At 35.9% G+C, this 16027-nt stretch overlaps 1 long non-coding RNA gene across 1 annotated transcript in view; it reads left to right on the forward strand.

Annotated features, from left to right (window-relative positions):
* The window catches only part of LOC129512556 (uncharacterized), a 104230-nt gene extending 99990 nt beyond the window's left edge, over window positions 1-4240 (forward strand). The window contains exon 3 of the long non-coding RNA XR_008665056.1: window positions 4157-4240. This is a non-coding gene — a long non-coding RNA (uncharacterized LOC129512556). The remainder of the gene's footprint in view (window positions 1-4156) is intronic.
* Window positions 4241-16027: the final 11787 nt, after the last annotated feature.

Genomic DNA, 16027 nt, shown 5'->3' on the forward strand with positions numbered 1-16027 from the left:
AGTTATATATTATGATAGTACAAAGCAAAACATTTTATGTGTGGTAGGTTTGTAATGTGGCAAAGGAGATGGGTTTACACTGACTCAGACTGATGAGGGCTTGTCCTTGGGGATCAGTCTCTGCCAACCTCCATGCTATACACAAAGGGCAAGGAAGAGAATGAATATCAATGAGATAATCAAAATGCCTTTTCAGCCAGCTTTATTTCAGTGTTCCTCTAAATGAAATTTAATCTATACTGAGATCCCAGTCACATAAATTATAGGACATTTACTTTTCTTAATTATTGGGGTTTCCTCCCTCTGAGATCAGGCATTCAGAGAGCTAGGGGAAGTGCTGGTTACTCATGGTGGTCACCAGTATTGACGCTGCTCCTTCTTATTGATATCAAGCATTAAATTCCAATATCAATCAAACATTCAGTCCATCAGCCATTTATTCCACCAATGCTAGACTTTGCCAGATTCTACTCACCAGGACACAATATATAATGCCCAGCTTTGGTGTTTCGCTTCTGCTGTTTCCAATTTTTTTCTGCTTTCTCTTCTTTCCTGTCCTAAAACTTTTGCTTCCCATTTTCTTGATTTCTAAGAAAACAATTTTATTGCTGTGATTCACATACCACACTATTCACCCATTCAAAGTCTATAATTCAATATTTTTTCGTTATATACAGAGTTGTTCAGCACAATCAATTTTAGAATGTCTTTACCATCCTTAAAAGAAATCCCCTACCTATTATCAGTCATTCCCCATTTTTCTCCAGCTCCCCTTAATCTCTAAAGCCCTAGGCAATTACTGGTCTCCTTTCTGTATGCATAGACTTTTCCTATTCTGGACATTTCATATAAATGAAGACCTAAAAAATGTAGTCTTTTGTATCTGGCTTCTTTCACTTAACATACTGATTTGCATTTCATTCATGCTGTAATGTATATTAGTAGATAACTCCTTTTTATGGTTGAGTAATATTCCATTACATGGATAAGACTACATGTTGTCAGTTCACCAGTTGATGGACATTTGAGTTCTCAGTTTGGGACACTTATGAATAATGCTGATATAAACTCTTGCAAAATGCCTTTGTGTGGGCTATGATCTTATTTCTCTTGGATTAATTCTTAGGAGTTGGACTACTAAGTCATATGTTAACTTTAACTTTTTAGGGAACAGCTGTTATTTTCCAAGGAACCATACTATTTTATATTCTGACCAGCAATGTTGTGAGAGTTCTAGTTTCTCTTCATCCTCACCAACACTTGTTATTGTTTCTCTTGAGTTGTAGCCCTTCTTATAAGTGTGTAGGGATATGCATTATATTTTTTAAATTGTAATTAACTACACTTACAACTTAGAAGAAAATCTAGGCATCTGCCCTTCTTGAAAATATTCACATGTTCTAGTAACACTGGGCCTCAGCATTGTAAGGCAGTGATTGACTGAAGCTCTATAATTGCCATTCTCTTTATTCTGGTATAGTCCTCAGTTTTTTAGCAGTCATACTTATTTTATGAGCCTGACACTGAGGGTAAGTGTCCGTTCTTTCTTTCTCTTTTTTTTATAATTGTGCTGTTGTTTTTCTGGAGGTAAGAAATGTTTTGTGTTCTATGTCTCTAGCAAAAGTAGAAAATGAGAGACTTGTAGGGCAGCATAATTAAAGTAGAAGAGAGCAGGTTCTTTGTTGAATTAAAGATGACTCTCAAGTGCTTATAAAAAATCAAAATGGATTAAAAATCTAAATGTGAGACTTTAAACCATAAAAATTCTAGAGAACACAGACAGTGTTTTCTTTGATATCAGCCATAACAACTTCTTTCTAGATATGTCTCCTGAGGCAAGGGAAACAAAAGCAAAAATAAACTATTGGAACTTTATCAAAAGAAAAAGCTTCTGCACAGTGAAGGAAACAATCAGCAAAACTAAAAGGCAGCTTTCAGAATGGGAGAATATTTTTGCAAATGACCTAACTGATAAAGTGTTAGTATCCAAAATCTAAAAATAACTTATCAAACTCAACACCCAAAAAACATAACCCAGTTAAAAATGGGCCGAAGACCTGAATAGACATTTTTCCAAAGAAGACATCCAGATGGCCAACAGACACACAAAAACATGCTCAACATCACTGATCATCAGGGAAATGCAAATCAAAACTACAATGAGCTATCACCTCACAAGGGTCAAATGGCTAAAATCAACAATACAGGAAACTGGTATTGCTGAGGATGTGGAAAAAGGGGAACCCTCCTACACCATGATGGGAATGCAAACTGGCATAGCCCTTATGGAAAATGGTATGGATGTTCCTCAAAAAGTTAAAAAATAGAACTACCCTATAATTCAGCAATTGCAGTACCAGGAATTTACCCAAAGAATATAAAAATACTAATTCAAAGTGATCCATGCATCTCAATATTTTAAGCAGCATTATCTACAATAGACAAATAATGGGATTAGTCCAAGTGTCCATTGACTGATGAATGGATCAAGCTATGGTGTGTGTATATATATACACACACACACACACACACACACAATGGAGTATTACTTAGCCATAAAAAGAATGAAATCTTGCCAGTTAGTATTATGCTAAGTAAAATAAGTCAGAAAGACAAACACCATATGATTTCAGTCATACATGGAATTTAAGAAACAAAAACAAATGGGCATGGGGGGGGGGAAGAGTCAAGCCAAGAAATAGACCCTTAACTATAGAAAACAAACTGATGGTTACCAGAATGGAGATAGTGAGATAGGTTAAATAGGTAATGGGGATTAAAGAGTGTACTTATGATGAGCACTGAGTGTTGTATGGAAGTGTAGAATCACTATATTATACACCTGAAACTACTATTACACTATGTGTTAACTAACTGGAATTCAAATAAAAACTTAAAAGGCTACTCCTGCATGTTTATAATATGCAAACTATTTGTCAAAAAAATGCAATTGAAAACATTATGAACAAACCATACAAAGACAATGTGATGAAATGTTAATGAACTGAGAAAAACCATAGAAATTTCAATGGAGTCCTATTTTGAAATCAAATAAAATAAGTAATGCTACCATGAAAAGTTATCTATTAATACAAATGTAAAAGAGCTTATAAATTTTAAAATACATGTTTTGATTATCTTAATTTTAGGAAAACGGTTTCTTTAAAATACATTTGATTGTGGCTTGCCAAACTAAAATTGAGGGATCCCTGGGTGGCTCAGTGTTTGAGCATATGCCTTTGGCTCAGGGCGTGATCCTGGAGTCCCAGATTCTAGTCCCTTATCAGGCTTCCTGCATGAAGTCTGCTGCTTCCTCTGTCTATGTCTCTCCCTCCCTCTCTCTCTCTCTTTCATGAATAAGTAAATAAAATTTAAAAACAAATAAAATTGATCTTCAGAATTGGACATTATAAGGATACCCCAATTATAGTGTTGAAGATCTTTTTTTTTTTAAAGATTTTATTTATTTATTCATAGACACAGAGAGAGAGGCAGAGACACAGGCAGAGGGAGAAGCAGGCTCCACACAGGGAGCCCGATGTGGGACTCGATCCCGGGTCTCCAGGATCACACCCCAGGCTGCAAGCAGCGCCAAACTGCTGCGCCACCGGGGCTGCCCTAGTGTTGAAGATCTAATCCCAAACAGGATTCTCGCCTTCAAACTTCTTGAAAATAAATGTCATTCATTTCATTTCTCACAATTAATACTGATAGAATGAATGAAGAGTTATCAAATAAAATCATATAGCAGGATAATATACTGAATGCTAAATATGATGGTGTTGGAAAATTAGATTTCTTTAAATGTCTTGAGAGTAGTTACTCTAAATATAAAACCAAACTATGTTTGGAAGTAACTACATTTGGGTACATCTGTTCTCCATTATGCAATGGAATAAAACTAAATATTGTTCCCAATTAAGGGATTTAAGGCCAAATTCTGGACTGTCCATTTCAAAGAGAAATGCAAGACTTAATACATCTTATTTGGAAAAAAAAAGTGTGGTTTTAGAGTTCTAATTCAGAACAATTGGAATTAGAAATTTTTAACTTCTTTTTTTTGAATTTCATCTATAATCCAAAATACTATATCTGTTTAGATTTTGCAGTGCACTTCTAATATAGTAAAAACTTAAAAATATTTATTCTATTTCAGGAAGTTAGATATTGCTGTCCTTGGGGTGCTACACACATATTACTTACTTACCTGGATGGATTCTTTTAACTTTTGATTTTTGAACACCTGTGTAAAGGTAAGTGTTCAAGGATTCTTCATATTTCTTCCTGATCCTGCCCAGATTATCATGAGCAGATGCTCATAAATAGAGAATCTTCATTTGTTGAAGATAAGAGCAAAGAATGGACTAGCAGGAAACAGGAACTCAGCTGATGGAGAAGTAGGAGACCTACCATTTATTTTGGTCTGCAGGATGAACTCTGGTTTGAGGCTGGTAGAGCAGGTAACTAAATGTGGCAAGAGAAAAAGTCTTGACTTACGTTTACTTGTTGGTTTTATCTAATGGGCTGCAGAAGCTCAGCGCAGCCATTGCACTGACCATCTTACATACTAAGTCTATAGCAGCCCTTCTCCTAGGCAAGCACATACAACTCTGCTTTTGGGGGAACTGAGGCAAAACCTAGTTCTAGCCAAAGGGTAAAATGCTTCCTGGGTTCTGTACAGCTAGTTGCATATCAGTGTTTACAAAAGAAAGGTCCCTGCTTCTGACCCCTCCGACAATTGGCCTGTGCTCTGCAATATGTATTCTGATCACTCCCATTTGTTATGGCATGAAGAGCTGGAACTGGCATTTATTAATCATAAAGTTATTCATTCTGCTTTAAATCCAATGACAGTGCTCAACTCCATAGCCTCTTGTGATAGTGGGTTTCACAGGTTGGCTAAATGTGGTACAAAGTAATAGTTTCTTCAACTTGCTCTAAATTTATCAGCCATTAATTCCACCAGATGACATTTCATTCTTCAGTGACATTATGGAACATTCAGTTCTTTGGCTGAGAGTGTAAACAAAACCCTCTGTCAGTCTCTTAGATGCTAAATAATTACCACTTGCCATTTTCCCTTTAAATATGTTAGCCTGGTTCGATTGACTTGGAGAAAATCTTAAACTCTTCGAATTTGCCATAATTGTTTTTTTTTTCTTTTCTTTTAAGATTTTTATTTATTTATTCATTCATGAGAGACACGGGGAGAGAGAGAGAGACAGAAAGAAAGAGAGAGAGAGAGAGAGAGAGAGATACAGGCAGAGGGAGAAGCAGACTCCGTGCAGGGAGCCTGACGTGGGACTCGATCCCAGGACCAGGCCCTGGGCTGAAGGCAGTGCTAAGCCGCTGAGCCACCTGGGCTGCCCTAATCTGCCATAATTGTATTCAAAGTTTATTCTCTTCTCCCAGTCTTTCTTAGAAATCAATTCAAATGTATATTTTTGTTAGGTATATACGTGAGGTAGCCTATTTGGGAGAATTAGTATCAATTTGTGTGAAGAGTGCACTGAGGGCTTCTAAAATATGAGGTGTCTTGTGATGATGATGACTCACAATAAATTGTGGCCAACATTTCAGGAAGTAGGTGACAGGACACATTTAGGATTTTAAAACAGTTGAATTGGTTCCATGCCTGCCACCACCTCCCTCCCCTGCCAGTTCTTCCACTCACTCTGATTTATGAAATTCCTCTATTGAGGCTCAGTGCCTTTGATCCCTATTCCAATGAAAACTCCTTCAGAGAGAGTGGTGTTATTTAAGCCACCATCAGCCATTTTCTCCTGGGCACAAATTGTCATGATGTATGATGCCTCTTTTCCTTTTTTTTTTTTTTTAAAGATTTTATTTATTTATTCATGATAGTTACACACACAGAGAGAGAGAGAGAGGCAGAGACACAGGCAGAGGGAGAAGCAGGCTCCATGCAAGGAGCCCGACATGGGATTCGATCCAGGGTCTCCAGGATCGCGCCCCGGCCAAAGGCAGGCGCCAAACCGCTGCGCCACCCAGGGATCCCGCCTCTTTTCCTTTAAGCCAGTCGTTTTCAAATCATGTCTTGTAGAATCCTTGGGACAGGAGTCCCAAGGGTATCATAGGAGTTGTTGCAGGATAAAAAAGAGATCAGATGGGCTTGATTTCAATAGCCAGTCTGCTTACCTGCTGTAGATATTTAGCTTCTGTGTAAGATTTCATGGGATAAGAAAATTTTATATGACTGTTATTACATCCGTTTTAGACTGAGGGTAGACCCTTAATATGAGGCCAAAAATGAGTCTCCATTATTTTTATGTCCTTTACTCTTCGTTGATGCTCTTCTAGTCTACATTCTCCTGTATGGCCCTTGCTCCTGATTAGGGTACCCTTCCAGCACCCGCTGTTGCTTCCGTTTCCCAGGTTACAATCCAGAGCAATTCTCTTGCCTCCTATACAATTCTTATCTTTGCTGTACTAGAAAGAAAAAAAGAAATAAAACTAAGAGAAAGAATAGCTATGAACATGCTTCTACTACTTTCTGTCTTCCTAAAAAAAGAGTATTTATATAATATCACTATCTTTAAGAGCTTTGGAATGGATCCCTCCAAAAGATGAAACCTAAAGTCAAACCACACTGAGAGCCTGGATAGTTGGAACTATATATATTAAAAAAAAAATTTCAAGTCACTTGCTAGTAGAAAATGTGAAGAAAAAAAAAACATTTAGAAAGAATAGAAAATGGGCATACATTAGACCAATTCAGATTAATCTCTTCACTTTCTATTTTGACTGTATTATTGACAGAGGGAAGCTAGTATTTTAGTTTTGAAAGCATTGGGAAGAGGTTATATAAAAAGATTTAAAAACTTAATTGTATAAAATTCTACAAAATTGAAATCTTCTAATCTTCTGTAATCTTCTATAATATAAAATAATATAGCAAGACTAAAATTTAAAAGGAGTAAATGAACTGGCAAAAAGTTTACATGAGATTTGACTAAGGACTATATAATCAACTCTAGTTAACAGTTTTATTCTATAAAATTGGAACTAGGTTTTTTGATGCAGCTTATAAAACTAAGCTGGGAAACAGAGGATGTATGTAAATATGAGTAACAGAAACTCTATTGGCTGAACAGTCTCTTCAGAAGCTGTGAGAATCATAATGTACCTTTCATCGTTTTCTATTTTTGTTTCATTCTTAAAATTCAAAATGCAGGGACCATATAATTGGCCAGGGAATGGGGACATGCTGAATGCCCCACCAGTGTGGCCTGCAGCAGAGGTGTAGTTCCCAAAGGAAAATCCAGGTATGAAAGGGCAAGGACTCTTTAGGCAAAAGGAGCAGATGCCCACTAGAGAGCTCACTTAGTTTCAGAAAAACGGAGGAAAAACAAATCAGTTAAATGGACAGAGGATATGAATTATAATTCCTAGATGTAATGTAAAGAAATATAGGTGAAGAAAATACTCAAATCTTATAAAAAATAAGATACCAAGTAAGACAGATTTTTTTTAACCATTAAGAGAATAGCACCTCTCAAAAGTTAGCCATAAAATTACCATTATAATCCCTCAATTCTACTTCTCTATATATATTCAAAAGAATTGAAAGTTAAGTAGTCAGATGCTGTACACCAGTGTTCATAGCAGCATAGTCATAGTTGAAAGATAGAAGCAACCCAAATGCTTGACAGATGAAGGGATAAACACAATGTGGTATGTAAATACGATAGAATATTATTTAGCCTTGAGAGTTAAGAAATTCTGATACAAGCTACAATATGGATGAACCTTAAACATTTTGCTAGGTGAAATAAGCCAAACACAAAAGAACAAATATTGCATGATTCCACTTTAATGAGATGTCTAGATTAGGTCTCATTGACACAGAAAGTAGAATACAAGTTACCAGGGATTGTGAGGAGGATAGAATGAGAAATTGCTTAATAGTACTGAGTTTCTGTGTGAGATGATTTTTTAAAAGTTCTGGAAATGGATAGTGGTGATGGTTGCACAATATTATGAATGTACTTAATACCACTGAGTTGTACACTTAGAATTTACCCTTTTAATCATTATCTTACATGTATTTGACCACAATCTTTTAAGATGAATAGCTGCTTTGAATAATGTTGTATTTAACTAGTACATTTATACGGAGGGTGGGAATGTAAATTTATACACCCACTTTGGAAAGCAATACAATATTTTTTATCAGAAACCTCCAAAGTGTTCCTATCTTTTGACTTAGCTATCTCATTTCTGAAGATATCTTCTTAAAATAGTGAAAAACTATTTGCATGAAGATAATGATAGCAGTCTTAAAAAATAATAGGTTAACCTAAATGCAAAAAAGGGAAGTATGTCACAGTAACTCAAGGAAACATTATGTAGTCATTAGGTATTATGATTGAGATATTTGCTATATTAAGATTATAAGATGGCATTATGAGATGAATATGATTTTGTTGAAATATTCATGTCAACAACATGCATGAATGAAAACTTCTGTGGTAAACTCAAGGAAGTGTAGTGAATATACTTCCTTTTATTTATTTTTTTAAGAGTTTATTTACTCATTCATGATAGACAGAGAGAGAGAGAGGGGTGGGGGCAGAGACACAGGCAGAGGGAGAAGCAGGCTCCATGCCAAACCCGATGTGGGACTTGATCCCGGGACTCCAGGATCATGCCCTGGGCCAAAGGCAGGCGCTGAACCGCTGAGCCACCCAGGGATCCCCGAATATACTTCCTTTTAAATTTTTCTTTAAGTTTTGTTAATTTTGCCTTAAGTGATAATATTTAACATCAAACAAAATTAAACATTTAAAATACATTATTGCAAAAGATAGAAAAGAGAAACAATTCCTAAATACTTGTAGCAGAAATTACAAGGAAAATTTTAAAAGTAATCTTTCCCATTATCATTTGTATTGTAAAAATAAAGATACTTTTAGGGAGGCAGAAAGAGAAGCAGGCTCCATGCACCGGGAGCCCGACGTGGGACTCGATCCCGGGTCTCCAGGATCGCGCCCTGGGCCAAAGGCAGGCACTAAACCGCTGCGCCACCCAGGGATCCCTAAAAATAAAGATACTTAAAGGATACCTAACAACTAGACTGATAATAGGAATCCACTTTATAAGAACCTTATTTATAAAACTATACACATTATTTTAGTGATGGAAGGAGCATGGAAGCTTATATAATGTGGCTATATATGAAATGCACATTTTACACAGCAATGGAAAAGAAATAGTGAGATGAAGTGGAAAATGGTTTTACAGATATTGGCAAAAAGAAGACAGAATAATAAAACAGAATGTCTTAGGAAGATTCTCAGATGCAAAAATTTTCAAAGAAGACACTTTTCACAAGAAGTGGCAGGGAAGAATATCTGTGTGCTAAGAAGTCTCGGAATAACTACGTAGAACATCAAATGGCATTGCCTCATAAGAAATTAAAAACAGTATAGAAATTAGATGGAAAAAATTTAATGAGCAAATATTTGAAATTAGGAAAAGAGCGCTGAGAACAAAGGAACTGACTACTTTCACAGCCAGAAATTACTTTCTTAGTGTGACACCTCTCTTTCTGGTACTTTTCCTAGATAGGAGTAAATTCCCAGACTTCATAACATCAGAAGGGATTTTAGAGATCACATAACAAAATTTCCTTTTCTAGTTGGGTGCTCTAAAGTCTAGGGAAAGGACACACACAGGTAACCTAGCAAGTTAAGAGGATAGTTAGCTAGGAGCTTTGGCTCTGTGGGGCCCCGCATTCCTTATGGGTTGCCCCATGTTTCTACACCCATAGTGGCACTTCTGAGGAAGGAGGCTGCACCCCTGTCCCCATGCTGGGCTTCCTTTTTTGAATGCCTTTGCTTTCTCCCGTGGCTTTTTTCTACAGTCATCTTCAAGGCTATAAAAAAACCCCATCCTTCTGCCTTAAGGGCTCTTTATTCCATGAACATTCCATGCTATATTATCATTTTACATTACTATACCATGGGGTTCCTCCCAGGAGTGTTCAGTAGAGTTTAAAACTGAGCGAGAAACCACATGAAATAGTGCAAAAGGGCAAACTATTCAGGGCTAAAGCAGAGGTCAACATATCACTCTAGAGTCTGAGGAAGAAATCTGTGTGGTTAGGACCCATTAGGGAGGCAGAAAAGGGAAAAATAAAGCAGTGCTTGTTAAAATAGACTCTGAGGAACATCTGCAATTGAACCACTGGGCAAACTAGTTTTATTTTTTTTTCAAACTAGTTTTAAAATGCAAAGCCAGAAGTCAGCATTTTAACAAGATCCCAGGTGATTTTTGTGCATGGAAAGGTTTAAGAACCACTTTCAGGTATTTGGGAGTTGGTGTAGAAAATGGCCTGAACTTGCAGCAAGAAGAAGCATGATGTGTTCTGGAACTGTCCATGGAGTCAGACCGTTCAAATAATACAGTGGGGGAACTAATATAAAAAGATGCCTCAGCAGGAAGCCATGAAGCAGAATAATGTTTAACTTGCATAAATAGAAGAGAATAATGATGATCTGTAACCTTGTGTCACTACTGATGTGGAAATAGAGGTACATGGGAGAAAGGAATGCAGGATGGGTTCTGTGAAATTGTGAATCAAGATGATACATTTAATCATGTTTATTAGAGTCAAATGGGCATCTCTTAAAATTTCTCCAAATACAACTCTTAATTCAGATGATTCACTAGTAGAAAAGAAATGTACAAGTGATTTAGTAACCAGACTTAGGATTTTCTATTGTCTTTGTTTTACACTGGAGCTTCAAAAAATGATCTTCTTTTCATCTTACAATTTAGCATACCAATTTATACTATAACATCTGGATATCTAGTAGAAATGATTCAATTGTAGTCTCCTTATAGCAGTTAATTGAAAAGAAAAGCATGTTAGTTTGAATCTGTCATTTTGAGAGACCCAATATGGAATCTCTTTTTGAATAAAACTCCTGGGTCCTTGGCCTTTTGTGAATCCCAGATCTCAGGGGGTGCGGTTGATTCTCTGCCTTCTCTCTAGCTGCTCTCACTCTCAATAATGTATATGTAATTAGGATACAGTCTCCTTTGCTTTCTGGCTTTTCTTTGACCCAGAATTAAAACATCACACACTTTTTTTTTAGGGTTTTTTTCCCTAAAACTCTCTGAAACAGAATGGGGCACAGAAACAATGAACATTGGAGTGTTGAAAGCTTTACGAATTCTCTAAAAGCTCTCATAGTAATTACTCTTGTTTTATCTAGCCTGCAACTGTGGCTGTCCTTTTCCTGGGTTCTACGTGGTCTCCCTCTCTGCATTAATCCTCATGAAGTCTCTGTATGGCATCCTCCATATTTAAAAAACATTGGGGTGGGGCATAAGTCTGACATCAATGCTCCCTCTCCTTCACAAGTACAATTCTCACCCATAAGGGACCCTCTTTCTTGAAAGCTCTTCTGGAGATTCAGGGTTGAGATAATAGGTGGGAACTCTGAGGAGATCTGTTTCCCTATGCATATTTCCAGGCAGACTCCCCATGAACCTTCAGTTTCCTTCAAGTTTATGTAAGAAAGTGTGAATTGGGTGAAACCTAGAACATTCTCATACATCCTTTTCAGTGTTGTGGAAACTTCTAATTACCTTGGAGCTCATGAGAGATCTTTCATGAAGAAAGACATTTTTGTTCTCTCCAAGGATGATGCTAATTCCCTTAAATTGGGCCTTTCTGTTGTCCAGGGCTCATCTTGCCTTAGAATCCCATTCTTGTCCCTCAAATACTGACCCCGTAACAGTTTCCCAGACTTCCTTTTTTAATCACTGCACATAGTTCCTAAAACTCTGTTCTGGGACTATAATGAAGACAATAGGCAAGTACACTCTAATTCCCACCTGGAATTCCTACAGCTGCCTCCTCAATTACCACCTTGCTGAGGGCATTTACCACTCCATTTGTACACTGTGAGTAAAGTTTATTTCACAAAAGGTGGATTTGGTTATGTGGCAGGAATATCAATACTTTTCATATATATTAATTATAAGCTCCATACCTATATCCTGGGAGCACCTGCCCAGTGTTGCATAAAAGGGGAGTGGGCAGCAAATGCTCTAGATGTGAGAAGCGGTTTTGTGTTGCCATATGTAATTTTTCTAGTTCAGCTAAGTATGATTATTAAGTACTGTGTGGGATCTGTATTTCCTTCACACATTCCTTCAAATTCCCAAAGGAATTGTGCTTTTAATAAATCCTACACCTACAGAACAGAAAACCCAAACAGTGTTCTAGGACAGAGCTAAGGAAGAAGTACAGAAACCTATTTTTCCCATTCCAAAGTACATTCTCTTCCTTAAAAATGATAAATGTCTCTGTAAGATTAGCCTGAAATGTACAGAAAATTACAATAGCAATAAGTTTAGAGTCCCAAAGTTTAAAATTTAGGAATAAATTTCTCAACTCATGATAATAAAGGTTAATTTAGAAATATGTAAGTTCTTAGTGGTTGCATTTTGATTCTGTAATGATTATATGTTATATATTTATATAAATATACACTTAGGGAAATTTTGGAAAATTCAAAATGCCGTTTATTTATGAAAGTCACACAATTGTAAAAAGTTTCAACATAACCCCAAATATTCTGTTGCTACCTTAATTAAAAAGACTGTCTTGAAACCTTTAAATTTCCATTCTAGTGAACAGATTTATCAGGAATATTTTTTTCCTAAAGAGAGAAATAACCTTAAATATTCAAGCAATTTCATTTTTATCTTTACATTTAGGTGGTTTAATAAAGTACTATGTTGAAAAATCACATGGTTTCTTAATTGTGGTAAAAAAAAACATAAAATTTACCCATTCTAACCATTTTAAGTCTACAGTTAAGTATATTCACATACTAAAAGTTCTGAGAAATTCTGAATGTTTTTTTTTTCCTTTATTTGACCCAGGTGGTTCCCAAACTTATTTGACTAAGGAATTCTTTTTCTCATAAAACCTATAAATGTTGAAAGAAAAAGTATAGCCTCTAAAACATGAGGCATCTTCTCAGCTGTATCTCAGCACTGGAAGACTGTTTTTCGACTTGGAGTCTTGATTTGACACTCAACCATCCTCCTTTATACCACATTTTCATATTTACTTTTAGATAGAGATTTCTGTATGTTCCATAAATGCTGTCACCAAGACGTTCCTTACTGTAAATGTCAAGTTGATTAAACTTTCATTTGAAAGAATGGTAAAGCAAGTCTGACAATACATTTTTCTTAGCTTGGGGTTTGAAATGACGGCATAAATCCCAGGGGGCAGATCTATGATCCTCCAGGCTAAAATAAAAACTGTTTAGCTATTACGCCTCCACTATATGTGAGCTATAAGCCCATCTCACACTAAGAGAGAAACAAACGACTCAGCTGCAAATGCTTTTAAAGAACTAGAATAAGAACAGCGAAGACAGGTAAATGAGAACATTTCTATGCACATGCAACATTAATATTGCATTGAAAATCTGAGCCTGTGTGGACTGTATTTAGAGATACAAACAATGATTCCAGAAAAAGACTACATAAAATACAAGATGAATCATTGTTACTACACAAAAGCTTCTGAAATTATGCATTGAATCGAAGTGGGGAAGGCTTGAGTAATAACTAGGAAATGACTGATTTTCCACTGGAGATATTTTGTTAATTATTTCAAGGCTCTATAGGCAATTTAACACCTTGTGGGGCTGTCATCATGCTCCATTTACAATAACAGCAATTTCTCTCTAAATATTTGGCAGTACATAAATTAATTCCTTCCCTGTATGCTTTCCCCATTATGACTGAATATTTGCACTCATGTCTCACCACTTTAACTAAATTTAAGCTCCTTGAGGGCAGCAGTGATATTTAAATCAATTTGGTATGCCCTTCAGAACAAGACCCAGTATTAAGTACGATTTTTTTTATATGTTTCAGATGTAGAGCATTTTAATTCAGCATCTGTATTCACTACAAAGTGATCACTCCCAAAAGCCTAGTTACCATCCATCTCCCTACAGTTGACACCTTTCACCCACCCAACTCGCTTCCCTCTGGTAACTACCAATCTGTTCTTTGTATCTCTGAGTTTGTTTTTGTACTATTTTGTTTGTTCATTTATTTTGTTTTTAGATTCCCTATATGAGTGAAATCATACAGGACTTATCTTTCTCCTTCTGAATTATTTTACTTAGCATAATGCTCTCAGGGTCCGTCCATGTTGTTGTAAATGGTGAGATTTCATTCTTCTTTATGGTTGGGTAAGTACTCCATTTTGTATATATACCAAATCTTTATCCATTCATTCCTTGATTGGATATTTAGTGTTTTTTTTTTTGACGCATTGGCTATTGTAAATAATGCTTCAATGAACATTGGTATGCATATATCATTTTGAGTTAGTATTTTTGTATTCTTTAGATAAATACCCAATAATGGAGTAGCTATATCATATGGTAGTTTTTTTTTTTTTTTTTTACAAACTTCCATACTATTTTCCATAGTGACTGTACCAATTTCCAATCTCACCAACAGTGGACAAGGGTTCCTTTGTCTTTACATCCTCTCTAACACTTATGATTTCTTACCTTAGCCCTTCTAATATATATGAAGTGACCTTATTATAGTTTTGATTTGTATTTCCCTAATTAGTGATGTTGAGCATCTTTTCATATGCCTGTTGGCCATCTGAATGTCTTCTTTAGGAAAAAAAAATACAGTGGGATGCCTGGGTGGCTCAGTGGTTGAGTGTCTGCCTTCGGCTCAGGGAGTGGTCCTGGGGTCCTGGGATCAAGTCCCACACCGGGTTCCCTGCAGGAAGCCTGCTTCTCCCTCTGCTTTTGTCTCTGCCTCCCTCTCTGTATCACTCATGGATAAATAAAATCTTTAAAAAAAAAAAGGCTATTTGGATCCTATATCCCTTTTTAAAAAATTGAGTTGTATAACTTCTTTATGTCTTGGATATTAAACCCTTGGATAAATGATTTGTGAATATTTTCTCCCATTCAGTAGATCACCTAATCATTTTAATGACAGTTTCCTTTGTTGTGTTCTTTTTAGTTTGATATGGTCACTTACGTTTATTTTTGCTTTCGTTTCTCTTGCCTTTAAAGTCAGATTTAAAAAAAATCACTTTAAGACTGATTTTAGTCTTATTTAAGTCAAATTTTACTGCTTATGTGTTCTAGAGATTTAATGTTTTGGGGTCTTACATTCAAGTCTTTAATCCATTTTGAGTTAATTTTTGTGTAGAAGATAGTGGTCTGATTTCATTCTTTTGCAAGTGGCTCACCAGTTTTCCCTACTATTTTTCTGAGAGACTGTCCTTGCTTCATGGTATATTCTTGGCTACTTCATCGTAAATTAATTTACCATATGTATGGGCTTATTCTAGGCTCTCAATTCTGTTCTGATCTCTTTGTCTGTTTATGTCCCAATACCATACTGTTTTGTTCACTATAGCTTTTAGTATAATTTGAAATCAGGGAATGTGATACTTGCAGCTTCAGTCTTCCTTTTTTAAAAAATTTTAATTCCACTGTAATTAACAATTCTGTGTTAAATTAGTTTCGGGTGTAAAATACAGTAACTAAACAATTCAATATATTACTCAGTACTCATCAAGGTAGGTGTACTCTTAAATCTCTTCCTCTAAATCACCCATCCCACCCCTTACTTCCCCCATTGCTAACTATGTTTGTTCTCTATAGTTGAGTCTGTTTTGGGCTTGTCTCTTTTGTTGTTGTTGTTGTTGTTGTTGATTTTGTTTCTTAAATTCCAGATAGGAATAAAATCATATGGTATTTGTCTTTCTCTGAGTGGTTTATTTCACTTAGCATTATACTGTCTAAATCCATCCATGTTGTTGCAAATGGCAAGATTTCATTATTTTTATGGCTAAAAAGTATTATATATATTATGTTTTTATTATATATCACATCTTTTATTATATATCTATATCACATCTTTATCCATTCATCTATCAATGGACACAGACTGCTACCATAACTTGGTTATTATAAATACAGAT

The sequence above is a fragment of the Nyctereutes procyonoides genome, unplaced genomic scaffold, assembly GCF_905146905.1.
Source record: "Nyctereutes procyonoides isolate TBG_1078 unplaced genomic scaffold, NYPRO_anot_genome, whole genome shotgun sequence".
Taxonomy (NCBI): domain Eukaryota; kingdom Metazoa; phylum Chordata; class Mammalia; order Carnivora; family Canidae; genus Nyctereutes; species Nyctereutes procyonoides.